Here is a 19,003-nt window from a genome sequence, read left to right as displayed (position 1 = left end):
AGCAAAGAGGGGAAGCATGGTCTAGATGGGACTTCTGCAAAGTGAACTCAAAAATGTTTGGAAAATTCTATTCACAGAGTCATTGTCAGCTGTTCCCTGCAACATGAGAGAGTAGTATTGACTGTTGCTCTACAGATCTGTCCAACAACTCACACTGTAATCAATTGGATAATTGAATGGAGAGCATATTTTTCACTTTGCAGATTATGCCAAGCTTGGAGGGACTGCAAGGATGCCAGTGGCCTGGCTTAGGCTCCAGAATGATCTAGATAAATGGATGAAAACCATGTGAGCCTGCCCCTTCCCAACTCTGCCAGTTTGGTTCGACACAGATTGGCGCAAGATTTATATCTGACCAGGGACAAATGTTGGATTGGGGGGAGCAGCAGCTCTGCAGAATGGGATCTGAGGGTCACTGTGGATGAGAAGCAGAAGAAGAATTAGCATTGTGCAAAATAAGCAAATATCATGCTGGGATGTAAAAACAGGAACGTTATATACCAGCCAGCTAAAATAGCTCCACATGGCGCTTTAGAGGCCTCAGCTGGCATAAAACAATTCTTGCCTTTGCAATTCAAAAATGATCTGAACCAGTTAGAGGAAATCCAGAGAACAGTAACAAGAATGATCAGCAAACATGACTGGTGAGGAAAGATTGAAGAAATTTGTTTAATCTAAAGAAGAGAAACTGAAAGGATAAGACAAAAAAAAGGATTAAGTTGAATCAAAGAAGTCCAAGTATTACCTCTTAGTGCATGCCCTAACTAAGGATAGTGAACACTCATAGGTAGTGTTGGTCAGGAGGTTGTGAAGTCTTTGTTATTGGAGGTTTTTAAAAATGTTAGACAAACTGGTGTCAGGAATCTTGCTTGTAGAAAAGCTAATCCTTTCTTAGCCAGGAGGATGGACTTCAGGGAGAGCACACTCTCTGAAGAGCCTTCCCGACTCTACCTTTCTGTGATTAAGCACTGAATGAGTGGTGTGAAACTGAAAACTGAGGGCCATGCCACTAGGAGACCACAGCTAGAGACTTGAGCTATCAAAAGGAGAATAGAAACAGTGTCAGCACCTCTGTACTGGCCAGAAGGTGACAAGATGTGGAGAATATGAAAACGACTGTAGATCCATGCCCCACCTACCTAATAAGACAACCAGTAAAGTGGTGGCTTGCAAGTAAGTTAAAAATATCATCTTTCCTATCATACCAGCTTCCATTAGGTGCAACTGAACCATCTGGAAATGCAGCAGTGTTCTTTTGGAGCGTTACCTTAAATAACTTTAGGAGAATCGGTACAACACAGATTGGTAAGATAAAAATTCAGTGACTCTCCAAAATCCCACTTGAATTTCACAGCATTCAGAAAACAGTCTAACTCTTCCAAAACCTCAGTGTTTTCATATGCAGATTCACTTTTGTGCAAGGCCAGCAAGAAAATCACAAGATCTCTTCATCCAGCCTGAGAGAAAGAAAAATGAATTTGACAGCTGGCCTTAAGCCATTTCTCCTTGATGATTCAAAGAAAATAGAATTCATCTAAAGCCGTTGATTATTTCCTCAAATACAGATGGAGAGTAATACCTTGAAAATCTACCCCTTAAGACCATAATAAATGAATGTATGTGAGGTAGAGGGGGGAGCCTTTCCTTTCCTGTACAAGATTTTTAAAGAGCTCTTTTAAAGGGATATAATAACTATTTTGTACTTAGAAATGACTTTATCTCTACAGTTCATGAAAATGTAAGAGATAGGCTTTATAGATACTCATAAAGGTGACGTACACTACACAGAGTCTGGCCTTTGAGGAGTTACCATGGGGCCAAGCTAAATAATCTGTTCCTTTTCATATTACCCAGCAAATAATTATTGGAGGAGGCTAGTCAACAGGGAAGATCTTTACATCTTACTAAAATCTTGAAGGCAACGGTAATACAAATGGCTTACAAGGCTCATTTCTAGGAAGCCCCAGAATAGTTCATCAAATAATTCAAATATAATTTTTCAACATATCTGAGGCTATTTAATCGTTATGTTATCTCTTTAGGGCTAGTTCTAACATGTAATAATTATTTTGTTATAGATAGTCTTTGTTGTAGATTTAACCAAGATAAAACATTAAGAATTTCTCTAAATTCTTGGAGCTGCGACAGAGTTTGCCACATAGCTACATGGGAGCAAAATTAAGCACTTTTTCATGGCTGAGCTAAATCTACACCTATTTTAAAAATATTACAATAGGTCTGGTGAAATAAAATATGTGTTTGTATGTATCTTGTAAGAGAGAGGACAGTAATAAGAATTTTATTGAGCATCCATACGTACGTATTCAGTGTGCCATAAAATATCTGATTAAAGCTAATTAAAGAGGACATTATAGTTAAAAAACCCTCTCTCACTTCTTTTGAAACTGGCACACTTTCATTAAAATGAATGCAGTAGAAATGTACAATTTGCAGGAACTAATTTATCTTCTCTTTTTTATTTCTTGCGAAATCATAGGAGGCTTTTAAAAGTCATTTCCTTCACAGAAAATAGGAAATAAAATACAGCAACCTTTATTGCATCTGGAGAATATAGTTTCCCCGACTGTGCTATTCAGTGGTAGTTACATGACTCTTCTAGACATGCTGACATAAAAAAACCCCAATTTCTGAAGGATAAAAAGAAATTTCAGGAATATATTCCTCAGGATGTCCACAGTGAAGACTGCAGTACAAAAAACCTAATCTTTTTTGAGCCATCATTTCTAATATCATGCAAGTAAAGCATACTAGCAAAGGAAACAAGCAAGTCAAATATATTCTTACAATGCAAGGCGTACTGTGCATGCAAATAAGATCATACATAAACCCAACTCTTCCCATTTGGTGAAATATTGCGCCGGGGTTGTTTCCGAATATAAAGTACAGAGAAGCATGTAACATATTCAGACTCCCTTTAAGCAGAAGAAATCATATTTTTCTTTGCAAATAGGGACTTTAATTAGCAATGATTAATCCCCAGATAGAAATGAATTTGATACCCACAGTCAATGTATTGAAATGGTTCGTACATGCTTACAATATTGTTGCAATAATTGTTCAGCACAAAATCAGAAGTGTCTCAGAGGAAGCTGCTGCCGGACACATATCATGACCTTTGCTCCTTTGTGCTTTTTGTTTGAGAAGGACAGGTCCTTAGTCCATTATACTGAGCAAGAAATTGTGGGCCATCTGTACAGGATCAGAGGGTGGGCTGAGCTAGAGAATCAGTTCCATTTCATCCTGTCCAGTAAGTTACACTGGAGATGAAACCAGGAGAGGTCTGAGCTGGTTGGTCATCCAAGAAGCCATCTACCCTGTAAGTCAAATAGAAAATCAGGTGAAGTACAAATAGCTTTGAAAAACAAAAGCAACTCCCCAGTAACTAAAAAAAACCTTAGCTTCACTTAACATGATATTCTGCCTCTCTTTCTTGTTGTAATTACTTGGTGAGTTTACGTGATTGATGAAGGCCCTGGGGTGAAGTACATTCCTGTGCCAAGGGTCAGGACAAGATCTGTGTGTCATTTTACTCCTTCCGTTAAAAATATGAGAATGAGAATCACAGATAAGAATTACAGTAATCATAATCTGATTTTCACCTAGGTGGAGGGTGAAATGAGGTGCATTTCATTCTAAATGAAGCAGATATACCAAATTAAAAAAAATCAAAAGACTGATGTCTGGTTGATGAAAGGGGATGCTAAAGAAAAGAAGAAGGTTGCACTTTATATTGAGTCTACATTTATAAGAGGCTATGCAATGATTAATGAACATTATAAATCTTATATGGCTATGGCAAATCAGTAGACTGTATTTAGAAGGTGGCAAACAGTGTTTACAAGCAGCATATCAGGCCCCATAGTTACTGACTGACTCTCTACCGTAATAATTGTTCATCTAGTTAAAGCCATTAATAATTGGATTTTTCATATAAATTATGACCAGAAAAAAGATTAGCAGCATTATCTATGACTATGTCTAGTACAAACGATATATCTTGTCTATGAATAACTTTTATGTGTGCAAAAATGAAAGCTGAATAGGACATACTTAAAAGTGTTCTTATTGAGGCTCAGAATGAAGCCAAAACCTTTTCCCGCAATCAGACAGAAACCAAGGACAGACAAAAACATGTTAATTATTGCAGTAAGGAAGGGTTTTCAGCTAGCATTAGTATGAAGACATTAATTTGAAGGTCTGGTGTTCCCACAATACAGAGGATGGAACTCACGTCCATCAAGACGTTTTGTATTGGAGAACAAAAAATAGATTAGCAAATGTTTGTTTAATGCAGTACAAAAGGTATGTTTATAGCACTGAGGGAAGGCATGGTTGACCTTTAAATCCCTCTCCACCAGATATGATGCTTCATTTTTTATAACAAGGTTTCCTTGACAAATTTCATATTTGCTTTCTGATTGGCTGTATGCATTTTTGAAGGGGACTGGTTACACTGCAAATGGATATATGATAATTCAAAAGATGTGATTTGCAGCTTGTCATAGCCTTTGCTTAAAGCACATGGATACCTAGACTATGCTATCTACTTTTTTGTCTGGTCATATGAGGTAACACACTTGTTAAGCAAGTCGTATTTACTGTCTTTCTACACTGTGTTCTTTTATTGCAGTGGCGTGCTTACTTAGCAATTTTGAGCAGCTGGAGAAAATTTGAAATGGCTGCACTTCTGTCAAGGGACAAAATATTTGGAGGCAAAAGCCTCAAATTCTTACAATTCACATTGCATCATGAGTGTTTCTCTACAATGTGTCTGTGTTTTCATAGCCAGTGGCTACCTTGGAAAAATGACCTACTTCTTCTTCTTCTTTGAGTCTCTTCCCCATTTGTAGTCTCTTACCTCTTCAGAATATCATGTTCTGAGGGTGTCTGCTGTTTTTTCGCTCCTTCCTGTGGCTCGTCGAATCAGTAGGATGGAATGAGCTGTCAAATAGGACAAAGGAGATCAGTGTTTGAATCTGCTCTGCCGCATTCAGATCAGAGACATGAACTGCAAGGTTTTTACATAGGTTGGTGCTCCCGTCACCTGGCACCTCTGTTGGCAATTGTACTGCATGTGTGGGTCATGACCACTGGGCTGCGGAGTAAGTCTCTTTTTCTCTCTCTCTTGCTTATACGAAGTAGAACAGGCTCAACAGAAAAGATGAAACAGAATTCATCCCAGAACAGTTGGGTGAAAGGATTGCTTTCCTGGCAGGTCGTAGAGAACAGATCTTCAAGTCTGCAAGCAGAATCATGCACAGTCAGAAGTTTCAGCCTTGATTTCCCACAGCCAGATAAGTGAGCCAAATGAGAAGGCTATTATGACTTAAACTTCTCCAACTCTTTGATTTTTTGATAAGAAAATTCCGTCTGTATCAAAGCTGGTATGTACATTTCCATAAAAAAGCTGTAGTTTTGATAAAGCTGCATTTTCCAACCAAAAATACTTTCTGTTGGAAAATTCCCAACCTATCCTAAAAAATACCATTCGGATAACACAGTCAGTAAGATAATATCACCCTATTAATAGCTTGACGTTTAATATATATTTACCAGAAAGGAAGGTGATGCCTACTCTCAAGAAAACTTTCAGAAGTCATTTAAAGAAAGTTGTGCCTTATCTATCTGAACCTGTTTTTAAAGTAATTTTCTGAACCTGGATGTTTAACAAGATCCTTCCTGTAGCATCACTAGGGTCTTGAACTCTGGAGACTAACCTCTGCTAAAAGCTTCTGATAACCACTGCAACAATCTATATTATTGTATTCCCTTTAATCCCTCTTCCTGTAATCCCAAAGCCTAATACTGAATACTAGATGATGTCTTCACTTTCTCTTCTTCCTCTACAGCCCCAAGAAAATCTTTCAGTCTAGATAAAAGTGAGGATGACTGTAGGTTGGGGGTTTTGGGAAAACAGTGAAATAATAAGCGTGGCAGACAGCATACTAGCAGCCAAAGTAGTACCAGGTTTTTTGGTCTTAAAAACAAAGGCAATTTATATGACAGTATTTGTATGAAAACTTTGCAAATATGACTATGGGAGGAAAAAAGCACAGCTTTGTTATATAATGTCAGTCTCAAGTTATTACCACTTATCACCATTGTTCAGAAATACGTCATACATATGTGTATACATGGAATTTCTTCCTTATCTCACTGGTGGTCATGTATTGTGTTCAGAAGGGAGAGGGTTGATAATGTTTGTACATTTTTCTGAGATACTCTAACAGCAGGCATTTCTGTAGTGTTCCTTTAGGCCATTCTAAGCCACTTACTTCAATAATATTCAATATATTCTATATGTAATATAAACTGACTAGTATAATCTTTTCTTCCCTTCTTTTCTTAACATATTAGAATCATATGTCTTATTTGCACTCCTGAGCACACTACCAAACATTTTTGCTGCATCGGTGCTATGCAGTTGCCTAGCTGGCTGGACCAGAACTTTTCTTCCACTTTCCTTCCCTTCCAGGTTCAGAAACCTTTAATCTCCTTGGCCTCGCATGGACGAGTCCACAGGGGCCTGTGTCTATCCCTCCTGGCAACAAGCACCTGTGATGAAATCCTGACCCTTGACATTTCTGAGAAAGAAATGTGGATCAGCAGTATACAACTTGTCACAGAGGGGAGCAAGAGGGCAAAAAAGTTCACATCAGAGCAATAACCGTGGTAGGTTGTGAGAGGAGGCTTATGCCTTAGGAGGCAGCATGATAATAGGCAGCAAAGTGTAATAGCAGGTTAAAAGCTGGAAAGAAAATTTGTCAGGACTTCAACAGATGTATATATCCATCTTCAGAAATTTGCACAGCATTTTGAGCATGAACAGATATGTCCTTTGAGTAAGAGCTGGTGGAGGAAGACTTTATCAAACACTAGTCAAGAAAGCTAGATGAGATGCATCGCTAATTACTGGTGCATATGTAGATTAAAAAAAATAATCCTAGTACCAAAGGAAAGTGGCTAATTGCACTTTTGGCCATGTCAGTGCTGCTAAATAAAAGAGAGCAGAATAAAATGGACTGATTCCTGGGCTTAGGGGTAAGTAGCACCGTTTAGCTCCTGTCCACAGTGCTTATGGCTACTCCACTTTGTAGCAGATTTGTCTTGGAGAGAGCTGGATGGAGTTGTCCAAAGCAGAGCCAAGGAACGGCAGATAAACAGTGACGGTGACCTGAGGATGACTGCTCAAGCTTACCACAGCCCACTTGTATTTACCAGTACAGATGGACTCATGAGTTAGCATAGGCTAGAGCAGCTCAGACAAGACTATCCTTGTTTCATTCCCTATAAGGCTGCTGGATTACTTCATTCAAACAAAGATCCTGCAGGTGATTAGGAAAAAAGCATTTCCCAGTTCCAAATACAAACAGAAACTTTAAAATCTTTTGCAAACTATGTTAATTTTGCACGTTGCAGTCTCACTGAATTCCTTGTTTTTATAAAGGTTGTAAGTTACATTTATTTTAACATTTATTTTCCTTCTTCCCTGATTTCTCTCCTGCTTTCATTTTTAACCCTTTTGTGTGCATATGGGAGGGGTTATTGGAGAAAGAGGGTGCATGTAGGAAAAGAGATATTAGCAACTTATGAATCAAAGAGATAGGCTGGGCTGCTGAAGCAGAAGAGATCGGTGCTGAGGGGGAAGATTTTTGCTGTGAAGGTAACATGGACTAGCTTCTCCCTTTGTCCTTGTTCTTGTCCAACACCATCCCCAGCATTTGGAGCTGCTTCCAAAGGGCTGGGAATTTGTTCCACAGGCCCTTAAATGCAATGTTCCCGGTTTGTGAAACCAATACCAGGTACCTCTCTGGTACTGAGAGACTAATGGGTTAGAAAAGCTGTCCTGGGAGCAGGCAGTGAGTGAAAAGGGCAACTGTTTCTTTTAAGGGTGAACAGCTTCAGAGCTGCCATGTAACAAGGTACCCCTATGGACTGTAAGTGCGGATCAGCTGGCGCTCACTGACCTTGTCATGGATCCAAGACATCAGTTAAAGAGCATAAAAGTTTTTCTGTTGGTGTAGATTATTCTTGTTTGGGAAGAGGCATAAGCTAAACCATAATAATGTAGTTTTATACCTATACCCGTACTAGAGCTTTTACCATTGTTACTATTAAAAAAAGGGAACAACAAGCACTCCAAGCCATAGCATTCTAAACAAGCTTTACTAAAAGGCTTCCCTCTTTTTACCCAGCTTTACCCATCACAGTATTGGTGGAGCTAGTAAAAGACACTGCTTCCAGGTTGCATACTTTTCATAGCAAAGATCCTTTCTACTTTTTCTTTAGAAATAGTTACCTATCCATTGGTATGTAGCAGACCTTCAATATTTAGAAGACAGAGGCTACTCTGCAGCACCATTCAATTCTTTTACTGCTCATATATGAGTCTGATAAAACATTAGCCAGAGCAGGCCTGGCAGTGAACTGCGAACGCAACATGAATCCTCTACACAAGCTAAAGCAATGAAGCATAAACATGCATAAGACGCTGCTGGGGAGTATGCTCTTCTTTCATGGGATGGGTGGAAGAAGTGGTGATACGGCCTGGAACTTGTTTGAAGGTGAGAAGGGCAGGATGCAGCTAAGCACATGGGTAAAATACGACGCCTAATTTGTTTTGATCACTGTAAAAGAGGAGGGAGTGAAGGCAGAACTCAGAACATCCCGGAAGACCTGCATGGCATTGTGTCAATACCTTGTTACAGGTAAACACATATTAATGCCTCACAAGTTAGATTGTGAGCGTGTGAAGGCCATGTCTTGTAGACAGTAAACTAGACTGAGCCTTTGCCACCAAACCAAGCCCGTCGTCATTCTTTAGGAGGTAAGAGCAGCGCTGCAACCTCTGGAGACTGGAGTCACTAACCTCGAGGTCTCCGAGGTTACGAGGCCGACTGCGCTGAGCAGTGAGATGAGAGTCAGGAGGATGCCCTTAGCCTTGGGAAGCAGTTTTTCCCTGTAGCATGAGATCTTGCTGAGCATTTTTCAGAGATACTAACAACGCTTTTAAAAATCACCATTTTTCTCTTTTCATTTATGATCCTCTGTAAACTGTTGAAGATCTGCTGAAATAATGTTAACAAACATGCTAGTCTCACTCGCTGCAGGTGTTGCTATGCTGCCCTTACATCCGCTCTACAGGAATGCCCAGAAAACCCATATCATATGAAATGAGACTCTCAGGAGGCAATACATAAAGTGGAACCCTCTCTGTCCCCCAGATTCCTTTCTTTAACAACCTACTTCATTTCGTTCCCAATACCATCATCCTCTCTCAACTCCCAAAGACGATGGAGAATGAAAACAAACACAGGCTCCCTCCAAGTAACTTCTGACAGAAGGAATAAACAGAGTTATTGTTAAATATTATGATTTATTATTAATTTATTTGCAAATGTAAAAATATTTTCCATTAAAATATAGTGTATTCTCATTATAAATAAAAATTGAGATAAATCAAACCTGGCCTTAAGTTGTTTAGATATCTATTTTAACATAAGGTTCTAGGAACTAGAATAGTTATATGCCAAATGTGTGGTGTTTGTTGCTTTTTTCTTTTTTAACAACCTTCGAAATTAAGCCCTTTTTTATTGTGTGGCTAAAGGAAGAAGTAAAAATATGTGAAACTCATTTTTAATTAGTGTTCAGTCAGAAATGGATTAGTTGTTGAATTAGTGTTCAATCAAACAAATGCGTTTGGTTCTCAAGACACAAAAATTCTTCCTACCCGTTGCAGATACAGCTTAAACGATTCACCATCTGAATTAGACTTGAGATCTTTTTCCATCACTGCATAACTGTACTAATTCTTTATTCCGTCTGTTAAATGCAAACTGCTAAGCTGTCAGATTTTACTTCAACTTGTTAATGAATAGCTGTTCCCAGTGGAAAGCTGTGTAATAGTGTTCTAGGTTTACCTTCTTCATCACTGCCAGAACATCATAGCCTACCAGGCAAATAAGCTTTTCCTCTCTTCTCTTACAGAAATGGTTGCAAGTCCAATTTTCTTGAAAAAAAAATCAGCCTTCCATATCTCTCCCTTCTTTCTCTCTTGATCACACTAGTTATACGCATTGACTGCACATTCAGAATGATTTGAAAGACAATTAGTAACTGATTGTACTAAAAATAGAAACATAGTGTTGTCAGGTCCAAAATATCCCTCCTGGTGTAATGAACCAGTACCTAGCTGTAACTACCAAATCATTCTTCATCTCCTGTGAGAGGCAGTGAACCGCTTTCCTGTAAATAAGAAAAGAGCCAGTAAGGCACCTGAACTGCCTTTTTTTCTCAATCCTGGGGACCATATCCTGTGTCCAGCATGACTATTCCTTTTATCCTGTAAAGGACTCTGAATTGTTCTCCATTATTCTATGGTAGGAACACAAATGTGAGGATGGGAAGTTAGAAACCTAAACTCAAATCACTTTCACTTCATCCTTGCAAACTGTGTCTCCAAGATGTGGGCAAATCCTGAACATCCCCTTGTACGAAAAGTGGATTTCCACATCCTTTGGCCCCTCCTACTTCTGAGGCTGACCTGGAACAACTCAAGGCAAGCCTAGAAACCTCCATTTCATGCACAGGGGCAGGGATGATAATCCAATTGTAACCTGGAAGGGGACATGTAATACCTGGAGGCTTCCTCATACCTGCATGGCAGGGGCTGGAAAGCTTTCCCATTCTTGGAAACCCTCCTTCAGGGAAACTTAGAAATCCACTTCAACCCCAGAATCAAAGAGGGTAATAGACAATGGGGAGGAAAGATGAAACTTGGAAATGCTGTCTTTTATTCCTGGGTGGCCTCAAACATCTCCCCATATTCCTAATGATGAGATAACACCTTGTAAATTGTCTCCTGGTCTTCAGAAGAACCTGGGCTCCTCCTTCTAAATTCGTGGAAGAATGGCTGGGCAAGTGGTATCTGTCCTCGGGGAGAAGGTAGAAAAGAAGTAGGTACAGCCTCCCTCTCCCTGTTGTGAGCAGGGGAGACTGGTGTGGCTGGCAGGAAGACTCCTGTGCAGATGGAGAAGGGTCAGGGATTCTAGGAAGAGGACAGAGAATAGAGTTCCTTGTCAACCACAGCCACGCAGCATGCGAGCCGTGACATTTATCTTGGTTTTAGACAGGAGCCTAAGCCTGGTTTACGCTGGTTGCAGAAGTACACCTGTCTCCCAGAAGTCTACTGAGCCTCTGTGAACAACTGATGATGGGTGCCCAGGGAAGTTACAGGCTGAACAGGGAGTTGCCTAATGAGTTTAGGCACTTTTAGTGTAAAAAATACTGGAAAATAGATGGACTGGATCGTTAGTGGGGGGAAACAGATTTAACAATTTAAATGGGATTTAGGTAGACTGGATCTCACCCGTAGAGGCTCCTACATGTGAAAATCCCAGGTTGTGGTCTCTGTTGTGGTACAAAGAGATGCAGAAACATCATTTTAGTTTTTTCATTTCATTATTTTCAAACCTCTGGCAAAATGCCATATCCTCTATGAAGAAAAAGATCCACAGGGGCTTAAATGCAGAAATAAAAAGCACTAATATTAAAAAATGAAAACACAATGCTGAGTTTTATGTACATGAATGCTGAATTTTTTATGCATTAAATTCAGTCAGAGAGGAATATCCTGCAGAATACTTCCAACATTGTATCTTCAGATCACTTTCCACAGCTAAATTGATAAGAATTAATCCTGCTAAAATCATACAGCAGGATAAGTTAGTGCTTGCTAAATCTATTTTTCAAGCAGTGGAATGATACCGTAGTTCAGATGCTCATTTCTTGTTGGTTTCAGCTCATGCCAATATTGGCCTGTTCCAATGTGTTGCAAAGACTGGTTCAGCAAGAAATAAGTATGGTTTTAAGAACTGTCATAGTGTATTAATTCTACTTAAGATTTTTCTGTCTAAATGATTCTTCCACAGTTATGAGTTAAATCATTTAAAATGAATTGAGCTAAAACTTAGTAAACTACTCTCTGAAAATATATTGCACTATGCCACTATCTTACTAAATGTCTGGAGAATATTGTTTGGAAACGCATAAACATTTTTGAGGCCTACAGGCATATGATGGCTCTTTAAAAAATACAACTATTATATTACATAAAATAAAATTTGATTAAAAAGCAAAATCTCAATCTCTATACTGTTTCAGGTATGTAGTATTGAAATGTGATTTATAGTCAACTGAGAAGTCATTTAGACTTTTAGTGCATGCTCCGTACTCAGATATATATACTTGGGAGCTATTCTCAGGTACTCTAGCAAAGCTTTACTCTTGTGTTCCCACGATTGGCTTGAAACCATTAGGAAGTCAAGACATATATTTCCAAAACAATAAGTATGCACAGTAACTTCTAAGTGTTTTTACTACATATCTTTTGAAATGCAATCGAGGAGTTAAACCAGATTAGACCAAGATAGAGTGTATTACAACAGTCCACTCTTGAAAAGTAGACCTTTTTAATAAGAGAAAAAAAAAGCCTTGAGGATTACTGCAGTGGATTTTACCTCCGAGGCGTGAAAGTGTAGATGCATGGCCAGTAGCCAAAGCATTTCGCATTAAGCATTTTTTCACTGCTGCTACCCAGAAGAACCCATGCAGTTGTGTACTACTCAAAGTAACTGAAAGTCAGATAATAACTGAAAGTCAGATACTTTCCACTGTAAGATTTTTGTTTCTTCTTGGTTTTCTGTATTTTTCTTCTCCTGCCATTTTTGAATGCTGCTTGAGGACACAGTTTTTTTTAATCTATCACACTACAGAAGTGGCAGTTTCTAAAAGCTATAGCCATCCAAGTGATCTGGCTGAATAGAAAGATTAGAGGAAAATCTGTGGGTTCTTCCTTGAGCCTGTATGCAGGCCAGCAGCACAGACTAAAGTATTTCTATGAAGGCTTAAAATTTATGAAATTTAAAGATTGTAGCTGGGCAACGAAGTAATGAGGAGCTTGAAACTTGTCTGATAAGCAGTCAGATACTAGATTAACCAGTAGGATGTCTGCAGTCTATCAAAGAACTAAGAAGCCTACACAGGACACATGTCACATAGAGAGGATGGTGTGCAGACCAGAAAACATCCAAATATGGCACATAAAGATCTATTGCCTAACATAAGCACACAGTGCTGTTAATGACTGGAGCTTGCTTGGATGTTTACTTTATGGAAAAATAATTAGCCAATTGGATAATGTGTAACAGAGGCAGGGTAGAAGATATTAGCTAATAGAAGGGTGCTTGGTATAACCTAAGACGGACTCATTAAATGTGCATAAAGAGGACTTGGATTCTTTGGATTGAGATTGCTGAAACCACAGCTATGTTTTCATAGCACAATGTTACACTCTGTCTACCATATACATCTACCATTTCTGAGTAAAGAAACCTCTGTGAGAATTCCCATGTTGAGTTGAGCTAGGGGCCGGGCAAGGCTGAAGCAGCTGGGCCATATAAACAGGCTCTAGAGCTGGGCTGGGAGATGTCAGGAAGATCTCGGAGCAGCTGTAGTGAGTTCCTGCAGTGCTTGGAGTCAGTAATCCCTCAAACATCAGGACTGGTTAGAGTAAGAGACAAGTGTCTCACTTGCAGCCTTCCACAGTTAACCACACTGACAAACCCAGGGTGGGGTCCAGCTTTGGATTCACCCTGAATGAAGGTGTCTACTTATAGGTTTCTATATGTAAGCAGAGAAAGTATTTCAGTAACCTCGACATAGGCATCTCTTGTCATTTTAGACACTGTAGTGTATCCTGTCTGACCTCTGGCTCCCACTTCAGAAGGAATTGGTCTTGTGTCATACCTGGCAATCCCACATGAATGTTTCAGGTGCCTAGGGCATCACACTAAACACCTGTGTTTAGGTAACTGAATTAAATCCATGATAGTTCAAGGACATCTAACCAATGTAATCAGTATAGCATAGAATGATTCTGTGCACCCTAAGGTTAAGCCCTAAGGGAGAGATTCAGCAGCCAAAACGTGTGTCTACATCCATCTCCAACAGCCTATGGTGACTGCATGGGAGCTAAAGATAATGCATGGAGGGCTCATTTCAGCTGCCCACATATAGGCATCCATTGCCATTTGACATGACATTTGAGTAGGTATCTCATCTGTCTGCCACTTGATACTCTGAAAGGGGACAGGTCCCTTATAGACCCTCTGTTATATCTGTCAGTCTTGGGTAGATACCATGGCCATTCTATGGTATGTCAAATGACACCGTCTGCCTTTATACTGGCAACTGAATGTGGGAGACCTATGCCCTTCTGTAATGGCAACTGGAAGTCAAATAGGATACCCTAGTACATGTAAAATGATACCAGATCCCTAGGTGTAGGAAACAGAGTTCTGTGCATTTGGGCTGTTCAGCTCACCAGTTCCACAGTGTACTCTGGCCGGACCTCCATCAAATAAATTGGGAACTTAGCCATCTACTTCTTGTTAAAGATATGTAGCTGTCTGAACCCCAAACTGAATTTCATCTTACTAGTACTATTGTGGAAAGGTGACACATATTTATACATCATACATCTACTGCCATAATTAATATCAGATCTTGCTTTACCCACACCTGAAATCACAGGAGGATTAATATTTTGAACAATAAGATGCCCATCTCTTCCTCAGGGGGAAATCAGAGATAGAATGGTATTTAGTAAGAGTGCTAGTATTCTAGTATTTGTGGGATTCTGACGAAAATAGTGTTTGACGTATCTGCATGATGGATGTGAGGAAAATCCCAAAACTTGGCTTAGGGCAGTATTGATTAGGCTTTGATACAAAATATATCACACGTGTACATATACATATGTATACACATATACATATAGAACAAGTGATCGAACAAGTTGATTGAACACTAATTAAATCAATTAAACTAATTGACTGAAAACATCACAGAATCACAGAATGGTTTAGGTTGGAGGGACCTCTGGAGATCATCTAGTCCAACCTCCCTGCTCAAGCAGGCTCCTCTAGAGCATATTTCCCAGGATCGCATCCAGACGGGTTTTGAATATCTCCAGGGAAGGAGACTCCACTACCTCTCTGGGAAACCTGTGCCAGTGCTCAGTCACCCTCACAGCAAAGAAGTTTCTCCTCCTGTTCAGATGGAACTTCCTGTGGTTCAGTTTGTGCCCGTTGCCTCTTGTCCTGTTGCTGGGCACCACGAAGAAGAGACTGGCCCCATCCTCTTGACACCCTCCCTTCAGATACTTGTACACATTGATGAGATCCTCTCTCAGCCTTCTCTTCTCCAGGCTGAACAGGCCCAGCTCTCGCAGCCTTTCTTCAGGAGAGACGCTCCAGTCCCCCCCGCTGCTCTTTGTAGCCCTCCGCTGGACTCTCTCCAGTAGGGCCATGTCTCTCTTGTACTGGGGAGCCCAGCATTGGACACAGTACTCCAGGTGAGGCCTCACCAGGGCTGATCTACTACACAAGACTATTTTCAACTGGCTTTATGCTTGTAAATGTTTGTAAATTTGCTTGTAAACGAAGAATGGGTATTAAAACAGAAAATGGCTGTTCCAGGTGCCGAGGCCTTTTGCTCTGCCAAAGGTAGGAGTATACATGCCACCACTATAAGCCAGGTCGCTATCCTGCAGAGATCTTAAAATGAGGAGGAGGGTTGCTGCATTGAAACCAATGCATGACGTAACATCAGGAAAAGGTGTTAAATGAATCTAAATCATCAACACAGTTGCTTTACCTAAAATTGCATGCCATCAGTAATCATGGCCCCTCAGCCAAGATAGTATCCCCGAAAGTTGTTTCCTTAGGAAGGAAACAAAAGTGCTCAGTCACAACATTGTTGAATTTGATTGCATGCTGCTGCATAACTGATAAAGAAAATTTCTGAGTATAGGCTGACTGAAAATTATACTGTCACTTACCATATCCAGCATACATATTACCAGAAGTTGAGCCTTCACTAATCACTAATACAAAGAAAGCTGAAAGATAACAAATCCAAATCTGCCGGGCTGGGCTGCTGTTGTGTGCTTGCTCAGCAGGGCAGACACGATGGAGCCACGCTTTGAACTCAAGGAGCAAACAGAGAAACCTGCATGTCTGCAAGTGTTTGGCTGACCTTTCTGCATGGTTAATATTGCACAGTGTTTCTTAGACCAGAAAAAAATATATATTGGCCCAGAGCAGAGGGTGGTTGCGTTGTTCTGAAACATGAAAACAAGCTTTCTCTGTAAAGAGAAAAACAGGTAAATGGAGGTAGCGGTGCACTTTTTCTGACTTCTATACTTTAAGACCCAGTTTTCATCTGATAAACATAAAGGTGAAGTGCCAGCTTTGTGCCAGCAACTCATGGCCAGATTTCACCCCTTAAAACTGGGCTGCCGAGTTCAGGAACATACTCACTGTAGGTTCCTTGTATAGTTTTTGGAGAAGGCAGGCACCTCCAGAAGTTGACTAAGTTCTTACATAGGCTGACTCACCCTAACACTATTTCTTTCCTTTGGCTGTAGAGAGGCTCTGCAGAAAAAGAGATCCTAATGAACGTGTTTCAGTTAAGGGTCTAACTATAAATAGGATTAAACTGTGTTTTAGTTAATAATTAGCAAATTAAAAGAGAATGCATCAGGATATATTTTAAAACGTCTTTTGTCCCCAGATACCCATCAAAATTTTTTTCCCCTTAAATCTCAGTAATAGATTTGACACCTCCAAAGCCTTTTTTTTTAGGCTTAGATGTTTCTGAGATCTGCCTCTACACCAAGATTTTCAAAATACTTAGGCAGCAAGTCCCAGGCAAAGGCATTAAACTTCCACTGGAATCAGGTCAGTAGCTGAATAGGAGCCTGACTCTTCACTCCTTGCATAGGGAGGACTAGAGCAGTCCTGTTGTGTACTTAAGATTTAATCTCTAGCTTCTGCAAGTATCTACTGTGTGATGCTATCCTTAGAACAAACTTAGGACTCCGAAAGAACAAACAGAACCCAACAAGCCATACTTCAAAAGAGTGCGCAAATGTAAAAGCAAATGTACATGCACAACCTCTTAGCAAACCTCTATTTTCAACCTGCTGTGGAAGAGCAACTAATATGCTTGTGCTAATATTTTTCCTAGGGGATTGGTACACCTGAATATGGGGAGCATCTGATGTAGCCTATCTGATACTACTCATTTCCTCCTGAAAGGGCATCCATATTTCAATTTTAACACCTTTTTTGTTGCTGCAGTTGGAGCTCAAGTTATCCTTTACTTAGACTGCAATCAAATGTCACCAGCTTGTCAGACTGTAGAGCAAACACACTCCTTGCAGCGGACGATTAGCCTCTGGTGCAGTATCTGCCGCTCTCTTCCCTGCTCCCACCCCATAAACTTGCTGTGCCCTTAGTAAAAGGATGCTATTGGGCCCCTGGGCAATTTAAAACTCCATCCCTCTAACATGGGAATAAATTAATCAGAAACAATGGAAGACTACTACCATCTGGTACTCCAGATCCTTGGTCCCCTCATTAAAAACACCACAAAACAACCCAGCAGCCCCAAATCAAATCGAACTAGTGTGGAAAAGGTGAAAGCTCAAACTTCTTTAAAGACGCAAAGAAAGTGCTCTGCCGTGATTACGAAAGGTGTTAGAGCCCATCCTAGGCTCAAGAGAACACCTTTAGCACCTCAGCGTCCACTAGCAATTGGCATTTAAATCCATCCACTCATTATTAGCAATTACGTGGAGTTCTCCTCTGAGGGCACTTATTTTCTAAAAATAAAATGAAATTATCTTAATGCTTTCATTCTTTAGTTAAACAATAACTTTATCTCCTGGGAACATCTCTCTGTCCTTAACGGCCTGTCTAGTAGGTGTGTTTTATTCTTAGATGCCCCAGCTCATCCTAGGCTTCACATAACTGAATATTAAATACCAACTTTCTGCAATATTTTAAGCTAATTCTTACTTCTCAGCAGACTGAGACCTGCCTTTAAGAAGTTCACGTATCACATCCACACAAGCAGTTAACAGACATAACTAAATAATTAAACTTAAACACACAGCTTTTTTTCTTTTTTTTCTTTCTGCTCCCCATGAGGATCTGCGAGGCCTTTCTAATTGAAATTTGTTTTGCATGCAGTAAATAACCAAATATACCAACCTGCAACTCCAGAAAAGAAAAGGCGGTGTCAGTTGGAGGTGACAGCTTACGAATTATTGTGTGTGGGGGGGGGGTGAGAGCGTACGAAGTCCCCAGTCAATGATTTCGTTTTCAACCATTATTGCATGCCTACAATTATTTAATTATTAATGCATGACGTTTTAAATTATTATTGCAGCTGCGACGTCCCTCGACCCGGCACCACGAAGGAAAGACTGGAGTATGGGGAAAAAAAAAAACCAAAAAAATCCAAAAAGCAGCAGCCGCAGGCTTTGGATCACCCCGCACATACATGAAGCCACGCAGCAGCTCGGCGGGGTGGGGTGGGGTGGGGTGGGGGGGGGGGGGGGGCCTCCAGGAAAGTTTTCCAGGAATTTTTTGGCCGGCCGCCTGCCCGCCGCTCTGTGCCGCGGGCAGCTCCCCGGCGGCGGCGCCCCGGCCGCGGGACAGCTCCCGGGCGCCGCAGCGCTTGCCGCTCCGGCCATCGGGTGGGCTCAGCCAAAAAAAAGCTGTTTTGAGCGTTTCAGGGGCCGCTGGCGAGGTGGCGGGGGCGGGGGGGGGGGGAGAGAGCCCGAGCAGGTACCTCGGGACGGGGCGGGCTGACGGGCTCTGCGCCCTAGAGGGCTGCGGGTGGCCGAGGCGGCCCCGAAGGGGAGACAAGTTGCTCCTTCCCCCGAGGAAACCCCCCCGCCGCCGCCCTCCGCTCCGCTCTCCTCGCCTCCCCCCCCGCCCCTCCTCGATCCCGCCCCCGCAGCCGGCGCTCCCCAAAGGCGGGAGCCCGCTCCCCCTTGGCCGGGCGGGCAGGCTGGCGACGGCAGCTCCGAGGTAATCATTAATAGCCGTGCCCACCGGCGGGGGGAGGG

At 41.1% G+C, this 19,003-nt stretch overlaps 1 long non-coding RNA gene across 1 annotated transcript; it reads right to left on the bottom strand.

Annotated features, from left to right (window-relative positions):
- Positions 1-2,891: 2,891 nt before the first annotated feature.
- On the bottom strand, positions 2,892-18,626 carry LOC138065599 (uncharacterized). The gene is made up of 3 exons (XR_011138680.1): positions 18,141-18,626; positions 4,880-4,962; positions 2,892-3,335 (listed from the first exon to the last, which is right to left on the bottom strand). It is a non-coding gene; the product is annotated as an uncharacterized lncRNA (long non-coding RNA).
- Positions 18,627-19,003: the final 377 nt, after the last annotated feature.

This window comes from Struthio camelus, chromosome 1 (genome assembly GCF_040807025.1).
Source record: "Struthio camelus isolate bStrCam1 chromosome 1, bStrCam1.hap1, whole genome shotgun sequence".
NCBI lineage: Eukaryota > Metazoa > Chordata > Aves > Struthioniformes > Struthionidae > Struthio > Struthio camelus.
The sequence above is the reverse complement of the archived record's forward strand: the minus strand, read 5'-3'. Positions and strand labels throughout refer to the sequence as shown.